Source organism: Mustela nivalis (assembly GCF_964662115.1).
Source record: "Mustela nivalis genome assembly, chromosome: 10".
NCBI lineage: Eukaryota > Metazoa > Chordata > Mammalia > Carnivora > Mustelidae > Mustela > Mustela nivalis.
The window spans coordinates 56,740,212-56,765,292 of record NC_139029.1 but is presented as its reverse complement, the minus strand read 5'-3'; positions in this window follow the sequence as shown (position 1 = coordinate 56,765,292).

Below are 25,081 nucleotides of genomic sequence, written 5' to 3'. Positions count from 1 at the left end.
TCAGTTTCCTCATGAAGATGCTGGGCTAAAAGATTTCTCTAGCTTTTTCCAGGTTTTCTCCCTCAGCTACGGTATATTTACATATAATGAATTGACAAAGACTGGACGAGTGAAACTCTAAAGGAAACAAGGATGTCTTGACTTCTTAATCCACTTCTATTTGATACAAGGCCTGATCTACTTAGTTCAACCACAGAACTGAGCAATTTCCTAGGAAACTTGTGTTCTGTATGCCAAGAATCTCAAACACTTGTGTCAACTTTAGAATCTGGTGGAAGCATGAATTATACATATTATCTTCCACTTAATGTTGATCAATCATCCATTTGGCTTTATTGGGGTACATATTACCAGAAGTGGTTTTAATGTGTTCCAGAGGAGCTAGAATCTTACTACTGAGCAGAAAGAAAGAGTAATTCAAAAAACCACTTTGCCAAAAACTTTATGGCTGAAATTATAGCCTAATGAGATTTTTTAAAAACCCTTCAGTGTCCCTTTCTGATTTTAAGCAGATGCAACCTAAAATTATTCAAATATTTACATTTATGTCAATGACTTTAATCCATTTTGTCACTTAATTGTATAAAGCTATCTTCTACAAAACAGTATACTGGTATTTTGAAATAAATTGATTTTTAAAAATGGACATGGATAAAAAAGCTACAGATGGGGTTTTTATATACAGTTGTTTGCTCGGTAGATGGAATATTGAATCCTTCACCCATTAAATGTATCCTCACCACAGATTTGCTGCACCTGCTATTTTACATCTCAGTATATTTCATACTGAATATTTATGGTCCTTTCAAAATAATATGGAGATGGATTAAATGGTCAGAAACAGCCCAATGCTGACATCTACTGGATATACAAAAGGATGCATTCGACTAGCAAAAGAGTCCCTATGTTCTACTTTGAAAGCATAAAGGTATAATAAGCATAAAACAAAACTTATTTTGCTTGGCTTAATAAAAATATATACTGGTTCTCTCTAAATTCATGTTCATATCTAAAATGAAACATCACTTTATTTCAAACTGGCTAGAATTAGGAGGTTGACACTATTGGACTCAGAGATCTAAGAAGAAAAGGGAAGAAACTATGATGTTTGGAAGTGGTTTGAGTTCAGGAACAATGCCCTCAGACACTGATCTACCTTTTCAGTAAATGGCGCTTTCTCTGTGTATAAACAGGAAAGGTAGCTCCAAAACCCTCCTCTTTTGGTCTTGAGAAATTGTGGAATCCTGTTCTAACTGTTCTTTTCCACACCAGTGTGGCTCCTTTGGCAAGATTTTTCTTGGCATCCATGAGTCTATTATGAATTATGTCTTTCTTTTGCCAAGGTATATTCAATTGCTAGATAAGTTGTTACAATGGAAAGTCACACACTCTTGGGTTCAGTTTCTGGCTCGGTGTTTTATATATGTATCTGAATTAACTGGGGAAGTTATTTGATTAAAATGCAAATAAATTGTATTTTCTTGCACTATTGTTAAAAGAATTGATAGCAATATATGTAAAACACATAGCCTCGTCTGAAAAGTAGGTGCCAAGTAGTTGTTATTATTGTTATTAACATCATCACTACATTTATCATTATTTTCAACTAACCCTACAGAATACCCTAAACTCAGATTCCCCTATAATGCAAGGTCCTTGAAGACAAAGGCCATGGCTTATGTCTGTATCCACTGCACCTAATATAGTACCAACACAAATAGGTTGAGTAAATGTTTGTTAACCTGAGTTCTATTTCTGAAATGGGTGCTCTCAGGTATTCGCCTTGCATTACACAAAGATTGCACAATGTGAAAAGCCGTGGCTATACTCGTAGTTAAAAATATCACAGAGAGAGCAGTAATAAATAGGGAAAGAGGATAAGCAGCTAACCACCATCAATTCCTTGAACCAATACCATGATAAGACATTGTCTTTATCCTATTGCTGGAGGGCTTGAACTCCTAGTATTCTGATGTTTCATTAGCCTAACCAATTGCATGGCAAGAGAGTAGATGCAGAGGAAGAAGTTCTACCTCGCTGGAGCAGAGAAACTGACCCGGGTACGGAACTGCTGCCTAGTTCACATAGCTTGTTTACAGTTCATGATCTGTGCCCTGCATCGGTTCCTATTCACAGTTGTTCTGCCACTAATCACAGACTCTCTCCCATTTCAGCCCTGATACGTGTTCTAGACACTAAAATTTATAAATTTTACACCTGAGAAAAAAATCGCAACCCGGAGCCTTAAAAATAAAATTGAGAACCCCAGAAGTAGGGCTATTTCTCCAAATCACATAATAAAAGCACACATATTAAAACCCAGTGATAAGTGGAATTGGATAGAGAAGGACCTTCAAGGAGAGGCACCCTGTCACTTTTCAGGCATTACAAGCTTGTGACTTAATTGCATTATAAATTAACATATTACAAACTCAGTTACATGAAAAATATGTTTTCTTTTATTTTCTATGACTTATTTATCTTGCTCTCAAGTGCCCAATTTTATTGGGCAGTGGGAAAATTTAAGCTTATCAAGTCAAATTACTCAGTCATGTTCACATTAAGTGACGAGATTAATGCAATCTTTTGTGGTACTTGCAACATCTTTCAAAGTTTCTTCCATCTTTCTTTCTCCAAGCCAACATCTCCTGTGGATATAAATAATATTGTAAAGTCTTAAATATCCTAATGGCAGAGGGTAGAAGGATCCCTAAATCAGAGTTGTCTCTTGTTCTTCCCTCTAGAAGCTTGTTGGCTTCCTTAAAAATGTTGGTTGCCCCTTATGATTATTTAAATCCCTCTAGTATATGCTACTGAAATTTATGGCTGGTGAAACCTGGCTATTTTCTTAGCATGATTGGTAGATCTCCATGCCCACTCTGATTGGCCTATTCTGGCTTCCATTCATAGTTCAGATTATCCAAAATCTCAGCTACAACCTCCATAAGGCCCCCACCCAAAGTAGGCCTTCTGGCTTTCCACTCTCAGCTATCTCTGCGTCTTCTCCTCTGATTATACAAGGACATTCTGCATCCTTTCTATAATGGAGCTAAAGGAAACTTCTGGTAGCTAGACTTGTCTCTACATAAACATATCACACCATAATTTTCTTTAGCCTGGCACCCATACAAATACCAGTGCTAATGCTTGCAATTCTGTTAGGTAGCTAACTTCCAGAAACTCAAAGAGGAAGCAGGGTACAAGCTCTTCTTATATCCATTTCTTACACAAATTTTACATTTTGTCTTTATATACTTTGCCCCCACCTTCCAAGGATGAGTTGGGTGAGGCAGATGGGTCACATGGGTAGAAATGATTAACATCTGATCTGTTCTCTCTTACCTTCCATCTATCCCTTTCCTCAGAGAAATGAAAGGCCTTTATTTTTTCTTCTCATTCCTCTCTGGTAGACACTTCTACTATATCATAATTTTCCTTTCGATTACCTTTCCTAAGAGTCTTCAAACTAAAGTCTATAGTCAAGATGCCATTGTACTGAGGAGGAGAACACATAGGGAAGTGTTTCAAATTATAACACCCATTACCAGTGGAAAACCTTTTCTCTCAGGAGCAAATAAGATGGTTACTTTGATTTTAGTCATTCAATGAAAATTTGTCTACATAGTCCTGGAAAGAACTATGTTAACTTAAAAACAAAACAAAAAAAAAAACACATAAAGATTAAGACTTAATTCCTTGAACATCCTACCCACCTTGTACCTCTATTCAGAAAGAAAGGGCTAAGGAGTGAAACTAGTAATTCTTCAAGAAAGGGTTCCCTTACTAAGGCGCCTTCTTTGTCAAGAGCTTAAATTGAGTATACCCATATTCACAGTTCTCTTTCCCAAGACCATAATTTAAAGTTGTCAGAGGCCCTGGAGTTTTAAATCCTGTACCTCCTTCAAATGAACCAAGATGACTAATTCAAGATTCTACCTTTCAGTAAAACTGAGGTTGTTCCTATTGAATTACCCAGTCAGGATTGGATTGAAAATTCAGTAGGGCTGATCTACAAGCAAAGGGCATACAAATGAATGACTTTGGGTAGGGAAGGCAGAAGCTTACATTCTTGTGGGATCCTCCAAAGCTGATGAGCCAAAGGGAGAGAACAACCCTGTTCATGACGAGCAGCCTTTTTTCACTTGTTTCTCATTCCCATGGTTGTCCATCAGTTGGGGACAACTTAGCCAAGAGAAGGGGGAAGTTCCACATGTCACAGTCAAAGGATGGGCCAGGTTTAGTGCAACATTAACCCATTATTTAGTACTAGGGGCTCGCAGGGAGTATGGTCAAGCCATAAAATCACTGCCTAGTGTAAATGCTTATCACGCTCTACCTGTTAGCATTTACACCAACATTTTTCAGGGGATTTGAGAATCCCCTGAGAATTCCCTGTTTCAGCTGACAAACAGACTATGATTTCAAGCTTTTAAATAGGCACCTCTGGGTAAGATATAAAAAGCATAAAGTAGGAAATTTTTTTACTCAGAATATCAACCACATTCAACTATTATTCTACTAGAGTTTTAATCTTTCAAGACTGAAAAAAAAAAAAAAGACTGAGAAGTTTGCTCAGAAGTTTCAACGGTATTGTTAGAAAAACATGAATAGAGTGACATCAGCAAGATGGTGACACAGGAATTTCCAATGCTTGTCCCCTCACAGAAACATCAATTGGAACAACTGTCCATGAATGAAAATATCTTCACAAGCACTAAGGATTCCAGGTGAGAACTTGTAGCATCAGGGTAGAACACAAAAGTAAGAAAAGACATAGTGAACATAACCACCCACTCCATCCTGCCCCCAGGCCTGCAAAGTCTTGTACACAGAGAGGTACCCTCTTTGTAGGGGAAGGAGAGTGAAGTGAGTACACCACTTAACCATAGACCCCAGTATCAAGCCCACACCGGCGCTAGCTCGCCCCCACAGGTCCGTTAGCCAGACCCACTGCAGTGGTTCCCAGTACCTGAGTAGCCCCCACAGATTCAAGATCAGGCCCACCCACGCAAAGCCAGATCTTGGACCCACAACTACAGATTCAGGTACCAGGCCTGCCCACTTGCTGGCACAGGTACTAGGCCTACCTGCCCAAAGACCTCAGCAGCAAGGCTACCACAAGACAGCTCGCCCAGACTCTCCAGACAGGCTGACTGGTAAAGGGCATTCCCCTTATTTCCCAGAAATAAGACTCTTTTCATTGTGTTAAAGGAATTGTGAGACATGCATGAGGCAAAGGAGGCAAAGAGGAAGTAAGGAGGAGCAGAGATTAGAGAAGAAACAGACCTCCAGATGCAAAAGTTGTTTTGTGGGGAACAGGAAGGGCTTTGGGGTTTACTCTGAGAAGGGAAGCTATCTCATTTAGAGCACAGCAGTAATGTGATCTTGAATTCTGTTTTAAAGGGTCATTCCGGCTCATTGGTTGAGAACAGACAATGAGGCAGGGGAGAAAACAAAAGCAAAGAAAATAATTTATAAGCTATTGAAATAATCCAGGCAAGAAATAAGGCAGTAACGTTAGAGTTGGTGAGAAGTTACCAACTTCCAAGGGCACCTGGGTGGCTCAGTTGGTTAAGCACCCTCCTTTGGTGCAGGTCATGATCCCCTGGAATCATGTCCCATTTTGGGGCTTTGGGCTCTGCTCAGTGGGGAGCCTGCTTCTCCTCTGCCTGCCACTCCCCCTGCTTATGCATGTGCACACTCTCTCTCTCTCTCTCTCTTTCTCCCTCTCTCTCTCTCTCTGTCAAATAAATAAATGAAATCTTAAAAAAAAAAAAAAAGGTTATCAACTTCTGGGTATATTTTAAAAGCAGAGCTGACAAGATTTGCTAATGTAAAGTGTGAGAGAAAGACAAGAATCGAGGATGAGTCCAAGGTTTTTGACGTATAAAACTGAAAGTTTAGAGTTGTCATTTACTGAGACGAGTTAGATTATAGTGGAAACTGATCTGAGAAACTGCGGAGTGATGTTTCAGGCATGTTAGATTTGAATATCTCAGATATTCTAGTGAAGATGTTATATATGTGGTTGGACTCAGTGGGTCTGGGCAACAGATGGAGGATGAGTTAGAGACACTGAGAAGTCATCAGCTCAGCGGCTATTTAAAGCCAGGAGACCAGAGGCACCTGGGTGGTTCAGTAGGTTGAGCACTGGACTCTTGATTTCAGCTCAGTCATAATCTCATGATCCTGCGATCCAGGCCTCCATCAAGCTCCCAGCTGGGCGTGGAGCCTGCCTGAGATTCTCTCTCTCCCTCTCCCTTTACCCCCCTCCAAAACAAATAATAGAAAATAAATAAAATAAAGCCAGGAGACCAGATGAGATTATAAACAGAGTGATGGGAGGTGGATAAGAGGGCAAGTAAGCGAGCTCTGAAACACTAACAACAGCCTTAGGAATTATCCCCATTTTACTGTTGAGGAAAAGCAGCATGCATAACCTAACAGGATCACAGAAGCTGCAGAGCTAAACAGCAAACAGGGACCGTGGGAGGTCATTAGACTACAATGTATGTGGTGGTGAAACAGATCTGAAATCTGGCAATGAAGGAAGCGGTATGTTCCCCAAAAGATTCTCTAAGTCAATGCATCCCAAATGCCTTTCCAACACACCAAGTGCTGTCTGGGGGATTTATAAAAATTAGAGTTTGAGGTCTCATTTCCTAAGCTTCCTAACTTGGTAGATGCGGATGTGGAGAACAGTCCATGACAGATTTGCTTTTTGGTTTTTTTTGTAATGTTACCTGTAATGATTTCATAGCCAGGTTTCAGACAACTCACTTGAAAGATATCAGACTAGAAAAAAAAAAGTGTAAACCAAAGGTGGAAATTATATCTGCACATGTCCCTGAAGCCTCACATAGAAACACCATCAACTCTGAGCTGAGCAAGTGGACAGCACTAAAGGTTGGGCTGGCTCCAGACTCCACATCGGTCCAAAATAGAAGGGATATAGTTTCTCAAAAAGCACTTAACTTATGGCTTCCTCACATAAAGGAAGATCCTTCTGCTAATGCTACCTAAAATCAAATTACATTTTCGATTGCCACAGGTGCCTCCTAAGCCTATCGCCAGTAGTTTCCAGCCTGCAATGCACTTAGTAATAATCAGAGTTCTTTTATAAAATCTGGATTCCTAAACTGAACCCAGACCTAATGTTTCAGAATCTCAGAGATCTAGGAATCTGTCTTTTTTATAAGCTTCCTAGAAGATTCTTATGTACCCAGTCAGTATCAGTTTGTGAACCTATATATTAAAACCACTGTTGTAGAGAATTAAATCCCATAGGTCTTTTCCATGTGTCCTGATGTTAAGCTAGAAATCCCTCATTGAATGGTACACATATGCTTTAAGTCTTCTTGGACATAATTGCAGATTTATTACGTTATTCAGGCCACTAGCTATTTGTGGCCACTAAGTACTTAAACAGTGGCTAGCCGGAACCAGTAAGTGCTGTAAGCATAAAACACACACTGAACTTCAAAACTTATAGAAAAAAAGGAGTGTAAACTATCTCTTTAATAACTTTGTATCTATTGTATGCTGAAATAATATTTTAGATAATATTGGAATAAATAAAATATATTATTAAAGTTAATTTCACCTGTTTCTTTTTACCCTTTTCAATGCACTTCCTAAAATGCTAAAATCATGTATTTTAATTAACAGTTGCATTATTTATTATAGGACAGCACCGACTATCATGTGTTCCTATTGATTTTCTCATTGTTTGTTAACCACACTATATTCTGAATTCCCATGGTCCATTGCTCATCACCCCAGAAGAGATGCTTCTTAAGATATTCCAATTATGAAGATGCTGGGTTGGCTCAGTGGGTTAAGCATCTACCTTCTGCTCAGGTCATGATCCCAGAGTTCTGGGATTGAGTCCTGTACTGGGCTCCCTGCTCAGCAGGGAGCCTGCTGCTCCCCCTGCTTGTGCTCTCTCTGTCTCTCTTATATATATAAATAAATAAAATCTTTTAAAAATAATGCAATCATCTTTTTACATATAAGTCTCCACCACTAGACTGTGAGTGGCTCAAGAACACATCTGTACCCTTATTCACCTGTCTCCTCCGGATCTAGCACAGGGCTTGGCACCTGACAGATGTTCACGAGCAGCTAATTGTTTCACCTTCCTTGCCCAGCACCACACAGCTAGCTGACTGCAGACTGAGACTCTAACCCAGGTCACCTGACTCTCGCTCTAATCTCCTGTTCCAGTGTTGTCTGTGTCAGCTCACCGTCTTACACCCTTTCTCAAAAGATTAGCACAAGAAGCAAATTGAAGTAAAACTCAAATCAGTCCAATTTACTACTCATTAACAGTTTTTATGAAGACTGGTTATAGAAGAGATTGAAACTCAAAGCTAATGTGACATTTCGCATTATCTCAAGTTGTCACTTTTCCATGCTGTGCTTCACTCTCATTAGGAAAAGTAATCAAGAGCGGGGCCTATTATTATACGGGGGCCCTTTCTGATACTAAAGCCTGGCACTAGGAGATATCTAATACTCCTGTTGATGCTACACTTTCTTACTGGCACAAAATGTTACCTGTTCTTTTTTCCTTGAGTACTATTTTGGGGAGTTTCCCCTTTTTTGGATAACTTCCTCAGCCTACCAATTAGATACACATAATTAACTTCCCCTGAACCATTTGCTTCGTAACTTGATGGATACATTTAGGTTCCTTACAAGGGAGACATCCTGTGATGCCTTTAGTTTCCTCTGCTAACACCAGGGAAGACCTAGGTTATTCGGATCTCTAAAGAAAACTTTTCATATGCAATATAAATAATTTGACTTTAAAATGTATTTAAAAATTCACAAGCCCATGTTAGCTATAGTGAGGTACCTGAATAAAGATTCAGAATAGTGAGTACAGAAGAAATATTTATGTATTTTCTTTTTTAATCAGTGCATGTGAAGATTCTTTATACTGTCCAACTACCATCTCTTTTTATTCAGGTCCAGAAACCAGCTGTTTGTGTTCTTTATTGCGAAATCCCCTATTTCTAGTTAATTTCATATCTCTTGCTAAGAGAAAAATGTAGCAGTGCTGTTATTACTCACAATGCAAGGGCTCTTTGAAACCTGTTGTATTGAAACATGATAGATCTTCTTGCCTCTGTAGTTCTTTAATACCATTTGTTTAATGTTGGTTGCATCATTATTTATATAATAGCGTAATCATTCATTGTGCCACCCGTGAATATTGGCTTCCGATGGCTGTTTCAAAGGTTGTTGCCATGTCTCATTGATAATAGCCCCAATTGCAGATCTTATCCAGAATATTGAGGAAAATGTAACTAATAATTCATTTTCTGATTGTTAAATTTATCATTTAAAATTCTGTAACATAAATGTAGGGAAATACCTTACATTCCCATCCATATCTTCTCTTGAACTCTGTCATAGTCTGTTTGGGGTGCCAAAATAGCATATAATAGACCAGGTGGTTTATAAATAACAGAAATTTATTTTATCTGTGTAAAAAATACTCTAGCACGTTCACTTAAATCTGATGCTAAAAACTGGTTTGGGAATTTAGAATATTTTCTCTCCCCCAAAGCAGCTTAGGCTCTCACGAAAATTTGCACACTCCTACCTCAGCGACCTCCAGAGTTCTGCAGGTGGGGCTGTTCTTTTCAAATAAAAAATGCACCCTATTTTACATTATATTTTCTTATTACTCCCTATATTCAGCCTAATAAAAGTATAGTGCTGGGCAAGCATGAACAACACAAAATTGTGATGTTGTCAAAGTTTGCATCAATTTTTTCTCTTCTAGGCAAAATGGTATAACAGTAAAATCATGAATTTTGAGCCCTTCTAGAACAGAGTTTAAGTCCTGCCTTCATGATGTAGAATTTTTGAAACATTAGCAACTTATTTAATCTCTATGAGCTGTGATTTTTTTCCCAATAAATAAGATTAACAACAACTGTAAAGATAGCATAATGCATGTAAAGTCCTTGGCTAATAACAACAAATTTATAATAATAAAATTAACTTCCCTCCTACTTTACTCTGTCAGTGGCTTCTGGCTCTCAGATCCAAACAAGTGTGCTCCTGATTACCTAATACCCACTGAAGCCAGTATCTTGGCTCCAGACAAGTCCATGCTCCCATTTCTGACTTCATACTCCTCACTTCCAAAGGAATTTACTGCATTTGAGTCTCTTGGGAATTCTCAGTTCATGACAATGGTAGAAATAAAGGGTTCATTCAAAGCTTAGCCAGATCCTAACCCAGGCTGGAGGCAAGGGTTTACCACCAATTGGTGGGGAAGTGGGCTTATCATAAAGGCACTGCACTACATCAATCCTCTCCTGCTTTTACGTAGCTTTCTGTAATATCTTTTTATCATAGCCCTAAGTGTGAAATCACCATTTTCCCTTTAAAATACTGTCAAGCTCCTTCTGAAAGTTTATAGACCAAAACCTTTTAGATAGGGTATTATGGGAAAGTCTTCCTGAGGAGGGGACACCGAGCAGATTTGAGAAACAGTGAGGGAGTCCAACTGGTTATTTCGAGGAAGCTATAGAAGCCCTGCAGCAGGAGCATGGGGTTTGAGGGACATTCCGGAACTGGCATTGCTGAAGCAGAATCAGCAAGGCAGAGAGTGGTCAGAGAGTTCATCAAAGAGGTAGCCAGGACCTGCTTCTTGTGAACAGTGATTCTCAACAGATGGGAAAGAGGGACTCTGCCCTCCACACAGGACATTTAGCAGCGTGTGGAGACATTTTACAGGAAGTGTAATTAGCATCTAGAGGCCAGGGATACCACTAAATATCCTACAATGGACAGGACAGCACCCCTACAACAAATTATCTAAGAGGTCAATATTGTAGAATGTCAATAGTGCAGAGACTGAGAAACCCTGATAGGGGACCATGATTCCCAGTCTTGCATACACAATAGAACCATCTGAAGAGTTTTAAAAAATACTATGCTTGTGGCCTTACCTAGAAAGTCTAGTTGGTTTAACACCTAAGGTACTGGTAATTTTTCAAATGTAGGGAAAGATTTAGGACTGATGTTGGACATAAGTACTCCTCAGACTCACAGTCAATGAAGTGTCTAGATGCTCTTTCCTTCCAGACCACAAGTTGCATAAAGTCTGGGATCCTGATTACCTTGTTCTCATCTCAGTCTAGCATAGTAACTGACATAGATGAAGAACTTTAAAAAAAAAAAAAAAAAAAAGGAAATTCAAATTTAAATGTGAACTGGAAGCACCACAAAATATAGTTTTCTGATCCTCCTCATCAGCCTTATGAGTAATATCTGACGAATCAGATGGCCAATAGGGGAGTTATTTAGAATTTAAGCCACAAAATTTGGGCATCCAAATTGCTTCAGTTAAAACTTCTTAGTACCTACTTTCTTCCAGGATTGAGCAATGTCATAACCCCACCACCAGTTCCAATTTCTTATATCTGATAAACATGGTCACCTGGCTATATCCAGTATTCCCCCAACCTAAAATGTTTTGCCTTCATTGTTCCCTTAGTTGATACAAAGGATATGATATTTAGGTATTTGTTAAATCTATTGATGCTGGGAGCCAAGCAATATATTTAAAGCAAGACTTCAAGTAAAGCTTCAAGAAGCTTAAGAGGGTACAAAAAGTCAGAAGAGTCTAAGAACTCACAAGAAGAAGAGGAAAAGGAAGAACTCCAAGGGAAAGCATCTGCTAATTAGCCAGCCTTCTTCCTCTGTTTCCTTCTTGTGAGTTTTTAGCATCTTTTGACCTTCCATATAGCAGCCAACGTAATCTTTTTAAGATAGCACTACCCTGCAAAAAAGCTCTGATGACTTCCTGTAGATTTACAATAAAATCCAAGCTCTTTAACATGCCTTACAAAGCTTTAGATGATGTGACCTCTGCCTACCTCTCTCCTGTTAGATCTTTCCATTCTTTCTCTTGCCCAGAACTTTTCAGCTATCCTAGCTGTCTTAGATTCTCTAGTCTAACAGCACATATTTATTCTAGCCCTTAGAGGACTTTGCTCTGCCAGGAATCTTGTCCCTCTCAACTACACATTGCTCACTGCTGTTTGTTATTCAGTTAGCATTTGAACATTGCCTCTTTGGAGAAGCCTTCCTGATCAACTAAAGTAGCTCCGATCACTCCCTATCACACCACTCCATTTTAACATTGTGCATAAACTTAACCTGATATTTTCTTCTTTACTTGCAAAGCTTTTTGTCTTCCCATCCCCATCAGAATATACACTTCACAAGGGTCTGAACTTTGTCTGCCTTGTTCATCACTGTCTCCCCTGTGCCTTGAAGAATTCCTGTTGTATGTAAGTGACAGTTACATTTATTAGGTGCATGAATCAAGATTGGTCTCTGAATCTAGAATTCTGAATCTGGTTCCTAAAGTCATTTCCCAAGCAACCAAGAGAATAGCCTATAAAAACTAAATTGGAGTTTACTTTCAGGTTACTGATCAAGAAAACAATTATTGGCCTTCAGGAAAATTATGGATATCTATTGTTTCCAAGAAGACAAGACCAGAGACATGCAAGGCAACAATTCTTCCTTCAGTATGAGCTTAAACTATATTGCATCCAAGTAAAATTAATGGGTTTTTTGGATGGATCATCAATAATCTGAAATTCTCATGGGTGACAAGGCTGAGCTAGAATTAGAGGACTTTGGGATATCCCTGCTCTCAGCCCATCCTGGGCTCCAGAAAGAAGGGGTCCTCACCCATTTCAGAAGGAAGAGTCATCATGGCTTCTGATGATGCTGAAGAGACCCATACACTTAGAGGCACAGAAGACATATGCAAGACAGGAAAGGCAAAAGGTCATTATAAGGACAGCGCACAATACAAGGACATGCACAGTAAAAGCTTTAGCTAAGATCAAATTTCATTAAGTTCGAAATTTTATTTGGAGGCACTCCTAAATGAACCAATTATTATTTAGCTTTTTAATCTATCTCCTAATATAGGCATCTCTTCAGTCCCAATATATCTCAAGAAATTAAAAAAAAAAAGTCCCCAAATTACTATTCAGGGTTTTAAATGAAAAGATTAAAATACCATAAATGTGCAAGCTGGAGAGAGTACTATGCCAGTTTTTGCATGGAATTTATTTGCAAAAGTAAATGTCAACTTTAAGATCCTAAAATGGAATATAAGACGATACTACTGTATTTAATTCATAATCACATTCAAAAATGCTACAGTGAGACACATTACCAAATTGCAAATGATTTCAGGTTCTGTACATATAGATGGATCTTGCCTAAGGTGTTTAAGTGCTAAGAGTCAATAGGTTAAAACAAATACACTCTACATGACATTAATTCAAGTTAAAAGTTTTAAAACAGAAAGTGCTCTTCCACTAAATGGTAATGTTGTTCCCTAACAAACCGCCAAATCATGCCCTTGTCAGGAGAAATAAGCAGAATAACAAAAGACATGCCCCCAGATGCCTGAGAGGCAGAGTGTAGCATATTAACTAAATCACATCTTTCGAACTACGTGGTTCCTCCCTCCTGCTAGTCAGCAGATATGAGTAGCCTGGTTCCATCCAAGTAGGAAAGAGCCCCTCAGAAGGCCCAATGGAAGGGGAGTAACAGAGGCCAGCTCAGCACAGGTGCGATGCTATGACAGGAGGGCCCAGAGCCCTGCACGCACACACACAGGGGCCAAGCATCGTGCCACCTCTGCTCCTCTGAAGATATCAGAGATGACTTTTAAATTCTACAAGATACACGTGTTCTAAGGTTTTGAACTCCCAAGAGTGAGAACTGATGAGGTGGCTAACAGTGCAGTGCCCAGACTTCTTGCTCACTGTCTGTCAATCATTTAAAAGCATTATCGCTACAGCAGACATTCCAAGAGTACATTTCTTTTCATTGCCATTGTGGGTGATTTCCATTATTCCTTGGTGTCCTTTCTGGTTTAAGCTATGAACATACACCTTCCTTAAAGACTCAGTACTTCCTCTCCAACAGGGCAGGACCTCTCCCCCACCCCCACAGGAGGCTTATCAAGCAAATAAAAATGATATCAAAACAGATGATTGATATTATTACAGGTGGATCTCCAAAGGAATCTCCAAGATGTGGAGAGTGTCTCTAAAAAGGAAGGAAAGGTGTTAGTCAATAGTCATATTTAAGGAGGAAATCAGTCAGGAACTTTCTGGTTTTCATTTCTAGGAATGGTAAAAGCTTTAGAATGACTCTTTCCCTGACAGGCCTCCAAGAAGATGTTTGTGACTTATTTTCCTGACAGCTAAATCATCATAAACAGGACCTTTCCTTGAGCACTAGGCATTTTGACATAACCATGAGATCCTTAGAGTGACATGGAGGAAGGCAAGAATGGGTGGTGCAGAAAAATTTATATCAAGTCAAAAGCCCTGAATTCTGGTTCTGCTATTAATCAGTTCTTTTCTGTTGCCTCAATTATATATCACGAATCTCCATTTACATCTTCTGTAGAGCAAAGATGATAAGCCTAGTTTACAAAGGTGTTATATTATTCTTTTTTTTTCCACTTGATAGTTAGTGTCTGTGTTCTAAGTGCTGAAAGTGAAAAAAAGAAAAAGAAAAAGATAGGAACCTAGACAGTGTTAAGCTTTAACCATAGTAATGAGCACAAACATGGAAACAGATAATTGGGCAGTAAGATAATATGTCACCCTGACAGATTCTGACAACTGGAACCAGATGGGCACAGTCCTTCACGACACTATGAAAACATCACCACCACCAGGACTACTCGACTCAGAACTTGTAGAGAAGAGAGAAGAGCTCTAAAGGCAAAAATTCTGAATTGGTTGTGAATTCAGAATTCAGTTAGATGAATGTTTTTGTAATCGAACAAAATAGACTTGAAGGGAGAGTAAGTGATGTCTTAGGCCAAGATCCCCAGAAGTCGATCCTGAGGCAAGGAGTCCTGTGCAAGTGAATTATTGGGGAAGTGTTCCTGAGAGAAACGAGTAAGGAAGAAGGGCAAGCAGAGAATGGAGGAGGGAAAAAGTCAAGTAAGAGTTCAGGCAAAGTCCCACAGAAAGGGCTTCAGCCTGCTTCTCAGGGTGAAGAGTGCTCCTGTCCCTTCCATCTGTGGCTAAAAGCCGCTGTAGAGGGATGTCATTCTCACGTACCTCCAGATCTCTGGGCTTCTGGGAGAAGCAGCCGCAGAGTCCGAAGGCAGTCCTCTGGAGAAGAATTACAGATGCAGGCTGAGGGAAGTGAAGACACACTGTCATCCAGGGAAGAATACACAAAAGACATAAAGTGACATGAGGGGCTCTGGGAGCAACAAGGACAGTGTCCACAGAAGGCCCAATGGAAGGGGAGTAACAGAGGTGCCGGGTTACACTCTTCACACCTGAGAGCATGGCCTGAAGTATTACAGTGGTTATAACTGCAGTACAGAAATAATGGTAATAAAGGTATGAACACAAACTGACCACCGCAGCCCCAAGGAGACAGTGACCAATTCTGAGAAAAATGGGAAGATTTTTAACAGACTGTGTGATCCCTCTCTCAAGGGACATCAGATTTGTAGGAGTTCCCTGAAAGCTGACTGAATCTGGGGTTAAGGCTTCAGCTTCATTTTGTGGGGTGGTTGCCTGGCAAGCTTGGGGACAAACGTGAAATCCTGTTGAAAAGTAGTAATAAGAACCAAGTAATAGAATCTAAATTGATTTTTAGAAACAAAAGGTTGGGAGTTCCATAAGAAAAGCGTCGGTGACCAGAAGCCAGATGAAAATTAGGCACGAGAGTCCTGGCCTTTAATCACAGCAGGATGGGGATCTCCTGGGAGACATGATGGTAGGTGGCTAGAGACACTGGGTAAGAGTGCCCCAGATTCATGTCCCGGAGTCATGACCATTGATGGAATGCATGGGGTTTTACATACGGAAATGATGCTAAGGAAGGAGCGACAAATGGCGCACACACAGGCAGGGAGGCCAGAAATTGCTGTGACAGGAACTGAGAGGAGAGGGAGATGAGATAGAAAGGTCATTTTCGGGGCGCCTGGGTGGCTCAGTGGGTTAAGCCGCTGCCTTCGGCTCAGGTCATGGTCTCAGGGTCCTGGGATCGAGTCCCGCATCCGGCTCTCTGCTCAGCAGGGAGCCTGCTCCCCTCTCTCTCTCTCTCTCTCTCTCTCTCTCTGCCTGCCTCTCCATCTACTTGTGATTTCTCTCTGTCAAATAAATAAATAAAATCTTTAAAAAAAAAAAAAAGAAAGGTCATTTTCAACCAACTTGTTGAAAGCCTTGCAAGCCACTCTGAAACAATTTTCATCTAATCCAGTGGCCCACATATTTGTTTTTCCATTTTTAGGAAGGTTATGTAGAGGATAAATCAGAATGGAGATAAAGAGATGGTTTGAAGGTTGCAAAATCCAGGTGACAGATAATGTACAGTGTAATTAATATCCTCCCCAAAGAGATTTTATAGACCAGAGAACTAGCCCAGAAAAAAATATACATACTGGGTTTTTCTTAAAGATCATTATCTTTTTGCATGTTTGTACGATGGTAATTGCTAAGGGAAAAAAACAAACAGGAAAAAGAAAAAAAAAAACCTCCTCTATTTTTTAAAACTCTGAAAAAAAGGCTCAATCCTGAAAGCATCCTGTTCTTGCAGAAGAATATTACTGAGATAAAATAGGAACTGGATTCTTTCCTAGCAAATAGAAGGCAGAAAGCTAGCTCAAGAAACAAAATCCCAGCTCAGGCCTGGGACATTGGTATTTTAACAGTAATGAAATGACTGAAAGATTTCAAACTGCAGAGAGTGCTAGTATAAGCTACATGCCTCCATTCAAAAAGTAACTTTTAGCAAGGAAAATCATTAATAGATATTAAGGCAATAGAAAATGAGCACTAGGGACAGATGCTAAACTAAAGCAATGATGGTGAGATTAGACCTCAGGGGCAAGAATAGAGAGCCACCTGAGGACAGAAGCAGGAAACTGGGTGTCAGATCAGACATAGGAGGAAAAGGAGCCTGGAGAATCTACCACTGGGCTTAGAGATTGGAACTGGAGTAGCAGATGGGGAGTTCAACATAGTACATGCTCAGCATCCAAGTAGGAGGTGCCTGGTAGGTGGTTGGAAATATGTCCTCAAGTCAGGGGAAAGGTGGCTCTGGACATACGGATGTAAGATTCATTTTTTTTTTAATTTTTTAAATTTATTTTCAGCATAACAGTATTCATTGTTTTTGCACCACACCCAGTGCTCCATGCAATCCATGCCCTGTCCAATACCTACCACCTGGTTCCCCCAACCTCTCACTCCCCGCCCCTTCAAAACAGAGTCCATAGTCTCTCATGGTTCACCTCCCCTTCCAATTTCCCTCAACTCCCTTCTCCTCTCCATCTCCCCATGTCCTCCATGCTATTTGTTATGCTCCACAAATAAGTGAAACCATATGATAATTGACTCTCTCTGCTTGACTTATTTCACTCAGCATAATCTCTTCCAGTCCCGTCCATGTTGCTACATAAGTTGGGTATTCATCCTTTCTGATGGAGGCATAATACTCCATAGTGTATATGAACCACATCTTCCTTATCCATTCGTCTGTTGAAGGGCATCTTGGTTCTTTCCACAGTTTGGCAACCGTGGCCATTGCTGCTATAAACATTGGGGTACAGATAGCCCTTCTTTTCACTACATCTGCATCTTTGGGGTAAATACCCAGGAGTGCAATTGCAGGGTCGTAGGGAAGCTCTATTTTTAATTTCTTGAGGAATCTCCACACTGTTCTCCAAAGAGGCTGCACCAACTTATATTCCCACCAACAGTGTAAGAGGGTCCCCATTTCTCCACATACCCTCCAACACAAATGGATAATAGACCTCAACGTGAGACAGGAATCCATCAGAATCCTAGAGGAGAATATAGGCAGTAACCTCTTCGATATCAGCCACAGCAACTTCTTTTAAGATATGTCTCCAAAGGCAAAGGAAACAAAAGCAAAAATGACCTTTTGGGACTTCATCAAAAATCAAAAGCTTCTGCACAGCAAAGGAAATATTCAACAAAACAAAGAGGCAACCCAAGGAATGGGAAAAGATATTTGCAAATGACAGTACAGAAAAAAGGTTGATATCCAGGATCTATAAAGAACTCCTCAAACTCAACACACACAAAACAGACAATCATATCAAAAAATGGGCAGAAGATATGAACAGACACTTCTCCAATGAAGACATACAAATGGCTATCAGACACATGAAAAAATGTTCATCATCACTAGCCATCAGGGAGATTCAAATTAAAACCACATTGAGATACCACCTTACACCACTTAGAATGGCCAAAATTAGCAAGTAAGATTCATTTCTATTGAGATTGTAGGTGAGCCCCAGAAATGAGGGAAAGAGAGAGTTTAAAGAGAGAAAACAGGCATTTCAAGAGCAGAACCCTGGGAAAATCCAATATTCAAGAACCATCCCACCTAAGGAGGAAGCTTGAATGGAGGGTATTAGGAAGGAGTGGGCAGGAAGATGGGAAAGGATCAGTGGGCTCTAAGCCCAAAGAAAAAAAGAGTGCCCAGAATGAAATCCGACAGAGGTGACCTAGGCCTGACTACTCACTGTGTGACAGCTCACTTTGTACCTCAGTCTTCTCACTTATAAATTGGGCATAACAGCATCCACTTTATAGAGCTCTTGTGAGGTCTTAATGATTTAATATACGTAAAGTGCTTAGAGCAGGGCCCGGCAGAGAGCAAATGCTATAGACAGATCAATAAAAAGAACAAAGTGCTGGAGAGACATCTCTAAGTGAGTAAACTCACCTCTGGGTAAGCTGTTGGTTGGTGCCTGAAAATAGTTCATTGGTCATTGTTACTGGTGACAGGTGCTATCTTTAAACACATAATAATTATCATTTAAAACTTTTTTTTTCTTACTGGCTATGATTTAGAGTAGTGAATATGAGAGAGAAAATTATGGCAATGTCTTTATAAAGAATAAATACAAGGGCTAACACAGGCACCAAAAAAAAAAAAAAAAAAAAAAAAACCACCAAAGACTAGATCAAGGGTGAATTTAGCACAGCAAACTGAAGTATGGAATTATCACCCACATGAATGAAAAAGACACATGGAGTTTTTATTAATAACAATATTAGGTGTCTGAAATCTCACTAGAATTATTTTAGAAACACAGATGATCAAACAGATGTATGCTGCATGTGAATATGTGAATAGTAAGTGACACAAATTGTAGTTGGGAGAGTCACCTTAAGCTTATACATCTTTCAGTCTCATTATGATGTTTGATGAAAAATGAGATCTGGCTCCAAAGAATCCAGATTTTTATTTATGAGCACCGGTATGTGTAAGTATCATTTCATACAATTTTATACCCAGAAATTATTGCTATCCTTTATACTTTACACTTAATGAGTGTTTATTATGTGCCAGGCACCACTGAGTATGTTATATTATTCATCCACTTAAACTTCACAGCAACCCAATGGGGTAGTTAGGAAGATCTTCATTTCACATGTGAGGAAGACATGAAACAGAGAAGTCAAGCAACTCACCTTCGGTTACACATATAGTAAGTGGCATTGCAAAGACTGGATTCGAGTGGGCTGGATCCAGTGCCCATGCCCTTACTGGTTATGCCACATTGCTTCTCACTTAAGAAGGAAAAAATTAAAAAGTTAATAATAAAAAGATGGAAAGGATAATGCCATGCTGCCTTTTGGAGATCTGTAATATTTTGTTCTAGACTGAACAAAATATTAGGGTTGATGCCCTAACCCCCAGTATTTAGAGCGTGACTATATTTGGAGATGGGGTCTTTGAAAAGATAATTAAGATTACATGAGGTCCTATGGGTCAGCCCTAATCCAATCTGACTTATAAAGGGAAATTGGACACACAGAGAGACATTAGGGACAGGAGTGAACAAAGACCATGTGAGGACAAAGCAAGTAGGCAACCAGCTAAAAGTCAAGGGAAAAGGCCTTGGAAGAAACTCAGACCAGCTTGATCATGGGCTTCTAGTTTTCAGAACCAAAAATTCATTTACAAAATTTGCAAAAATTCATTCCTATTGTTTAAGCCACCCAGTCTGTTGTATTTTATTATGGCAGCCCTAGTCAAATAATACCCTTTTTAAATGTCAAAGATGAGTTATTAAAAAACATGTGCAGGAGGCTCCTGGGTGGCTCAGTGGATTAAGCCTCTGCCTTTGGCTCAGGTCATGATCTCAGGGTCCTGGGATGGAGCCCTGCACCGGGCTCTCTTTCCCCTGCTCCCCTGCTTCCCCCTCTCTTTCTGTCTGCCTCTCTGCCTACTTGTGATCTGTCAAATAAATAAATAAAATCTTTAAAAAAAAATGTGCAGACATTATTTCCCCTAGGAAGTCCTCCTTAGCTTAGTTGAATCCTGTTTCTACTTTTAGCTGTTCAGAGGGGGGGTCTACTTATATAAATGTATTCATCATTCACCAAGATTCAAAGCAGGAGCTGCTTGTTTGTCATCTTTATATTCTATAATGTGCATACTTGCCTAGCTCAACACAGACACTTTTGTTTTTTTTTTTTACTTTCTTACTTGGTGCCTAATGTTGCTAACATTCCTATGGGTTTATTTTCAAGATCAATTCTTACCTATCCCTTATTCCTACAGCTACCCTCTAAATCTCTTCATCCAGTGATTATCTCTGATTCACATAAATACAGTATAAGAACTTTATCTATTTTCCTTAAATAAACAGTGAGAACTTCTCAAAACAAAAGTTTTTCAGGCAATGCTGAACAGGAGACTGGGAGAAAAACGGTGTTCCCCTCTAAAATATTAGGGGTCAGGCTTTTGAAATTCCAGGAATTCCGCAACATGTCGTAAGCTCATGTACTCACTAACTTCTGGGTAAAGAGGGCATCACGAGTTTGTGAAAGCTGGGAGCAGTTACTCAGGATTTCTAGGAGCTTCTCTTTTTAGGTGAGTGAACTCACTCTGGCTCCCTGAAATCTCTTTCTAATTACCCCTCTTTACAATGAGTTTGATTACCTTTTCATGGTTTCCAAGGTGAGTGGGAATGATCAAGCCCTTGAGAGATCTTAATAACAAGTCTATTTGAGTAGGTTTGGCCTGCAAAGAAGCAAATCATGTTGGTAGCTTCATAGTAGATAAAATGCTAATGAATGAAAAAAAGGGACATAAAAGAAAAGAAAGTGGAATCCATTGCAAATCATGACATTTTGGAAGACACACTGCCAAGACAGAGATGGATAGAACGTTATCATTCAAGGATCTGCCTAAATCAAGTGAGTTTACATAAAGAACACTGAATCTACCGTATAGCATGATTTGTTAGCTATTTGAGGCGCTGCAAAGCAACATTAGTTTCCCCCATTTTCCTCTCAAAGTGTACAGTGTGTGGTTGGGTACTTGGAACTTACCTATAAGAAAAACTTGATTCTGAAATCTATTTGAATTTTTTCTCTTACTGCAAAACTATACATTGTAAGACTTAGCATATTTTAAGAATTCTTCTACCTCCATATCTATGTCATTTTTTAAAAAATATATATTATCTTATGGTACATTTGCCATACTCTGAAAATACTGTAACACTGCAAAGTTGGCCAGGCAGAAAAGCAATTCAGGGATGAACTAAAGAAATGATATTGGCGCATGAGGTAGACTTCAGCCAACTGAGAAGGAAACGAGGTCAGTAGCGTATTGACAGGAGAGCAGCATGAAGGCAAGCACATCTGGTGCGCCCATCATGGGCCTGGGAGTCAGGAGGCTCAGGCTGTATCTTGGCCAGGCTACTGGGTCACATAGTGATCTTGAGCAAGTCAATTAGCCTCTCTGCCAAGTTCTCCACCTGTGGAGTCGAGATAAGAATATTCTTAATTCATAGGAATATGTCAGAATTAATGGTTTGTTATGATGGGAATTGGTAAAGTAAGGATGTGGCCAGGAAGAAGGCAATGAAACCCCCTCCTCCCAAAAACGTCTTTTTAATCTGCTTTAATCTTTAGGGAGAATCCCATGTTTTAAGAATTACAATAAAGTCTAATTAATATACTTGCCTGAGAAGTTCTAATACAACAAGCAGTCCAAGGCCATCAGAATAGCTTGTAAATCAAGCGAAGTGGAGTTGATGAAACGTACCACAACGAGGAACAAAATAACCTGAAGAGTCTTAGTGGGAAGGGGGAGGTCAGAGGGGGATATAAAGAAAGATACAGATATAGAAGATGTACATATATATATGATTTTGAGGTCTAGGTTCAAATCGTCAAAGCTTTTAAGGTGAGGAACTGATTAGGATTGGGGAAATTAATTAATAATAGTCTATGATTGACAGACCTAGTGAGACAAGAGTTTTAAAGCAAGTCTCGTAAGTAAGCTTTTGTTATACAAGCAAGCTCTTTGCCCAGGTAAGACATCAATTTTCCTGAACCAGTCAGGAATTTCCTGAAGCAGTGGAGTGACTTACTAGTTTATAAGCCATATCCTTCCTAGATAAACATTTTCTGGAACAAATAGGTAAGTCATGTTAAGATGGGCATTCTCAAATCTTGGTCCTGATAGTTAAGCTTTGTGGCTGCAGAGGGTCTTAACTGTCACAGAAATTTATACTAAGAAATGGAGGTGCTGCTGTAAAACAAAACAAAACTAGAAATGTGGAGGTGGCTTTGGAACTGGGTAATGGCCAGAGGCTAGAAGAGTTTTGAGGTACATGCTAGAAAAAGCTAACATTGTCATAAAGGTCATTAATGGTGATCCTGAGATAGGGTTAGAAAGAAAAGAGGAGAGCTATAGAGAAACCCTCCATTCTAGGGAGTAACTAAATCATTGTGAACAGAATCTCGGTAGAGTTAGGGACACATAAAGGCCATTCTGATGTCTCAGACGGAAGTGACAAACAGGGTATCAGACGATGGAGAGCCTTGTTATGAAGCGACAAAGAACTTGGCTGAATTGTGTTCATGTTCTACTGTATTATGGAAGGTACAACTTAGGAGCAATGGAATTGGATAGTTAGCTAAGGAAATTCCTAAGCAAAGGTGTAGCCTGGCTCCTTCTGACTGCTTATGGCAAAATGTGAGAAGAGAGAAAAGACTTGAAGATGGAATTATTAACCAAAAGAAACTAGAAATTAGAGTTGGGAAATTCTCAGCCTATCCATTTTGCAGAAAATGAGAAAGTGGCTTGGAAAGAGAACACTAAGGATGTGGCCAAGTGACCACAAACATTTAATAGGGGATTAGTATAGCTGTGAACCACAAACTTAATCAGCCACCCGGGCAGGAAAACTGCCAGTTTGAACAAAAGGGGAAAGGGACGGAATGAAGGAAGGTGTTGGGCTTGAATTTTTTAGGATGAGATAGTAGAACTATTCTGCTGTGAACAAATATTAGTAAAGACCCCGAAGGCAAACAGGCCTCCTTGGGTTCAAAAGGGAGGACCATTACCTTGCTTTTAACAAGACAGATAACCTCTGCCCAAAACTGTGGGGGTAGGGCCACCCAAAATCTTGGGGATCCAATCTCTGCCTGGCAAATCTACAGGGGCAGGACTTCCCAGCACACGTGGGACCCCTGCCTCAATTAGTTTAGAAGATGGGACTTGGAGGGCAGAAGGACTGAGCATTGAGCAAAAGAGGATTGTTCTTGAACCCTGAAATCTCAAGGATTTTTCCTTCAAGTTTGGACTACTTGGGACCTACTACCCCTTTCTTTTATATTTCTCTCTTTTGGAATGGAAACATCTGTCCTGTGCCTCTCCCACTGCTGTGTTTTGGAAAGAACATAATGGGTTGAGAACTAGAGAGGAATTTCCCTCAGGATGAATTGTACCTTGAGTCTCATCCATTACTAACTTAGATGATATTTAGAAGAGACTTTGGATTTGAGATTTTAGAACTGTGCTGGAATGAGTTAAGACTTTCTAGGGCTGTTGGGACGTAATAAGTGTATGAAAGGAAGTAAAAATTCTTCTCTCCCCTCAAGGTCTTCCAGCTGGACTAAGAATTAAATTTATATGAGATAGATTAACATGAGAAAAAAAACGAAGTTTTATTACATTGCACACAGAGGCACAATAATAAAATTGAGACCTAAAGAAATGACCAAAGCAGGCAGTAATATATTTTAGACAAAAAGATAATAAATTTGGGAGGAATTTACATGATAACAAAAACAAGTTTGGGGAGTTTTAATTAGGAAGGAATTCTAAGCAGAATTTGGGCTGAGATAGTAGGTTAGTAAAAAGTAACAAGGTTTTTTTCTGCAGATTTTTGTACTTTAAAGTCACTATCTGATGATAAAAATGTCTTTTCACTTCTTACTACAGAAAGGATACTTTTCACATAGGATATTTGTTTCCTGCTTCTAGAGGGACAGAGGGAGAGTCTGAGTGGCCCTGAACTGGTTGTTTCTTAAGTAACTTTTAAAGGGGGGGGGGGGCGCCTGGGTGGCTCAGGGGGTTGAAGCCTCTGTCTTTGGCTCAGGTCATGATCCCAGGGTCCTGGGATGGAGCCCCGATTGGGCTCTCTGCTCAGCGGGGGGCCTGCTTCCTCCTCTCTCTCTCTGCCTGCCTCCCTACCTACTTGTGATCCCTGTCTGTCAAATAAATAAATAAAATCTTAAAAAAAAAAAAAATGAATGTGCCAAAGTGACATCTTTTGGGTTCCTCCCCTTTATCCCTACATGTACTGTGTGTGTGAGAAAGACATGAATTGGAATGCTAGAGACTGAGTATTTGTGTTCTCTAGAATTTTGAAACCTAATCCCCAATTTGGTAGTATGTGGAGACGGGGCCTCTGGTAGGTGATTAGGTCATGACAGCAGAGTCATTGTGAATGGAATTAGTGCCCTTTCATGAAGAGAAGCCTTATAAAACATGCCAGAGAGATCCTAGCCTCTTCCACCATGTGAGGATACAGTGAAAAGAAGTCTGACCATGCACCAGGAAGGAAGCTGCTCCCAGACAAATCTGCCAGCACCTGACCTTGGACTTCCCAGCCTCCAGAAAATATGAGAAATAAATTCCTTTGTTTATAAGCCACCCAGACTATGGAATTCTGTTATAGAAACCCAAATAGGAT